Raw genomic sequence first — 3,654 nt, forward strand, 5'->3', positions numbered from 1 at the left:
TGAAAGTGACAACTAGGATTCACCCGAATTAAATTATTTAGAAATACTTATTAGTTAAAGAAGTCGATGAATAGTAACCTGGCGGTATTAGGTAATTAATGTTGTATCCTTAATGACTTCAAATGCACATGAAATGCTAAGAATGGAATTGAATAGGAAAAAAAGTGAACCGTATGGGTGAATTGAGATTCTTGAAGGCTTGTAGCCAAATTGTGAGACCTAAATGAGTAGTGTATAGTATGTTTGGACAAGTTTTGATGTACTTGAGTCCTTTAAATGTAGATATTGACTTTGGATATCTTTGAGCATTTGAAACAAATTGGAGATCATAGTATTATTTTGAAGCTTGGAGTTAAGGTAGGTTGATTAAAATTTGCTTCCCTTGAGGGATTATCTCTAAAATCATGCTTGAGTAAATACATGAGATATCATGTAAATGTGCATCCGTACTTATGGGGACAGCGGGAAAGGATGTCATCATATGTTTTGAGTTGTGTTGCATATAAACAATCTTGTTGTTTTATAAATAAAGATCTAATTTTTAAAGACTTGACATCAAATGACGCTTGAGGCAAATATTTTATAAGTTTTATTTAAACTTATGTATTGAAAAGGAATAAAATATTTGATTGCTAAAGAATATTTTCATGAAAGGTATTTCTTTTTAAATTTGATTAACAAATACCATTTGATGTATCTTTTAAAAGATGGATAATAAATTGCTAAGGGCTTTAACATAAAAAAGATTTTGTATTTTGATTTTATTCCAAATTGTTTAGTTTGGCCATGAGCTATGATTTAATAAAATAGATCCGTTGAGGCTACTAGGCTATGAATCTATTTTTTGAATATCAAATACTTTGGGAGTTACATGTGTTCACCGAGATTGGCTTCGGATATATCGTACTCGTCATCATGAAGGTACACGTGCCAGTGTAGGCGTAAACGACCATCTGTGGTATAGACTACAACAGAGTGCTCTTCCTTGAGAGGGTACTAGTTTGTGCTATTATTAGCATGGCTGAGTCGTATTCGTACGGCACTACGATGAGACGACATGAGCAAGTAGGGTATATAATACTTGCCGCTAGGCACATAACCTAGTTGATTTTTTGTGTCGGTGATGGTATAGTACTCCCATTGAAAGTTATCTTCTTATTTTTTAGGCCTAAGGAGCCGAAAGTGATTTCGGTGACATAATGCGATTGAAATAATTTTATTATATTTTTTTAAACAAATCATGGATTAATATAAATATTTTAGAAGTTTATATATGATTTATATTTCACTCGTCTTTTTATTTAAAATAATAAAAAACATGAATTGATATCATTACTATCATTTCATATCAAATATTGATTGCATTATTTTTGTAAATACTTGTCCAGTAGCTTGAGTTAGAGAGAGTCTATGAACGCTTATTGAGTATCATGGTGGTGTACCTCAGCCCTCAAGGTCCCCTCTCCAAGGCCCTGCTTACTTTATATGTTTCAGGATGAGGTGTGACACGTGACGTATGGACAGAGCAAGGATTACTCTCTTCCAGAGAAATAGTGGTGATGCTCCACTTTTATTTCGTGGTAGCTATCATATTGTTCTCATTTTCTTTTAGTTAGGAATAGTCTTAAGTGTTTAGGTCTATTCTTTGGTAGAGGCTCCTAGATTATGTGTGTTAGGTGGTATGATGGGATTGTACACAACATAATGAAATAATATTTATTTTATTTCGATTTCATTATTCTTATGAAATGCTTTATGTATGGTTTTGTATATGAAAAATATTTCATAATTTGATTTGAAAATGTATAAAATTTTCTAAATGGCTTCTGCAATAATTATTTTATTATGCATATGGTTGGTGTATCACATGAGTTGGTTCGCTCGGGTCGGGTAGTGTGCTGAGTGCCGTTCACCTGGATTTAGGTCGTGATAAAAAGGAGTCTAGGTTCATTCTATAAAGAGTCTATGTTGATTGTGCCACAGCTTTGAGCTCGGATTTCTGCACTGGACGAGATACAACATTCTATTTCTTACTTCTCCATGATACCAAATTTCCACCGATAAAATATATAATAACCAATAGTAGACTTCTATCAATCTAGGATCCAGCTAATTTGCATTTGCAAAACGATCAATGCGAGAATGCCCATGATTTCTATATAATATGCCAAGTCCAGTAGCTCATTTTAAGTAACATAGGATCTGCTCCAAAGCCTCCCAATGTTAATAATTGTGGGCGTGGACGTGAACTGGCTAACTATACTCACTACAAAAGCAATACCTGGACAAGTCACAGTGAGATAGTTTAATCTCCCAACTAACCTCCTGTATCTATCTGGATCATTAAATGGATTACTTTCATCTTTCATAAGATGCAAATTAGAAACCATTGGAGTACTGCAAGCTTGGTAGCCAACTTACCAGTTTCTGCTAGTAAGTCAAGAATATACTTTCTCTGAGATAAGAAAAATTCGTTTCTTGCTTCTCGTTATTCTACTCTCAAAGAAGTATTTCAGTTGCCCCAAGTCTTTCATATGAAACTTAGTATGCAAGAAAAGACTTGAGAGAAGAGATTCATGCATAATCACTCCCTATAATGATATGGCATCCACATATATAACAAGCGAATAGATCTAGTTGTTGATTGCTTCTAGAAGACGAAATGATCATATTTGCTCTTTTTCAGCCCAAATTCTTTTAACTACTTCACTAAATTTAACAAACCAAGCACGGGGACTCTGTTTCTAGCCATACAAGGATTTCTTCAAATAACAGACCTTCCATACTCTTCCTGAGCAACAAAAACTGGATGGTTGCTCCATATAACACCTCTTCATGGAGATCACTTGAAGAAATGTATTCTTAATATCCAATTGATGCAAAAAGCCAATTTTCAGAAGCAGCTAGAGAAATGAACAAGTGGACAAAAGTATGTTTGGCCATCGAGGAGAAAGTGTCTGAATAATTCATCCATAAGTCTGAGCATACCCTTTAGCCACAGGTCTGGCCTTAAGTCAAGCCACAAAGCCATCAAAGATTAACTTTGACCGTAAAGACCCATTTGCACCCCACTGCTTATTTTCCATTAAGTAAATCCACTAAATCCCAAGTGTGATTTTCCTCTAAGGCATGTATTTCCTCAAGCATTTCTTCACACTATCCAGGATGATTTAAAGCCCCCTTCACCGTTTTGGATATAGAAATAGAGTCTAGAGATACAATAAAAGATCTGAATGCAGGAGACGAGTGGTCGCAGGAAAACAAATTAGCAATGAAATGTGTGGATTTGCATGTACGTATACCTTTTGCGAAAATCAATTGGAAGGTCAGGTATTCTAGAGGATCAGGAGGTGGAAAACGTGATGATGAAGTAACTAGTGCATGGAATGTATACTTATATGTTGTCTCCAACAAGTAAACTTGAACAATTAGTGGTCTTGCTAATGCAATTGGAGCAGGTTGTTGAAGACACAATAGTCGATTGGTGCTCGATAGAAGAATCAGGATATGGAGGAACATCATCTGACTGTTCTGTCAAAGGACGCGTATCCTGATATATTAGCCATTCATCTTCCTCCCCTTGACTTGTATAAATGGGAGGTGCATAGAAGAATGGTATATGTTACATTCCGTACTTTAATATTAGGATGAGTC

The sequence above is a fragment of the Nicotiana attenuata genome, chromosome 6 (genome assembly GCF_001879085.1).
Source record: "Nicotiana attenuata strain UT chromosome 6, NIATTr2, whole genome shotgun sequence".
NCBI classification, from domain to species: domain Eukaryota; kingdom Viridiplantae; phylum Streptophyta; class Magnoliopsida; order Solanales; family Solanaceae; genus Nicotiana; species Nicotiana attenuata.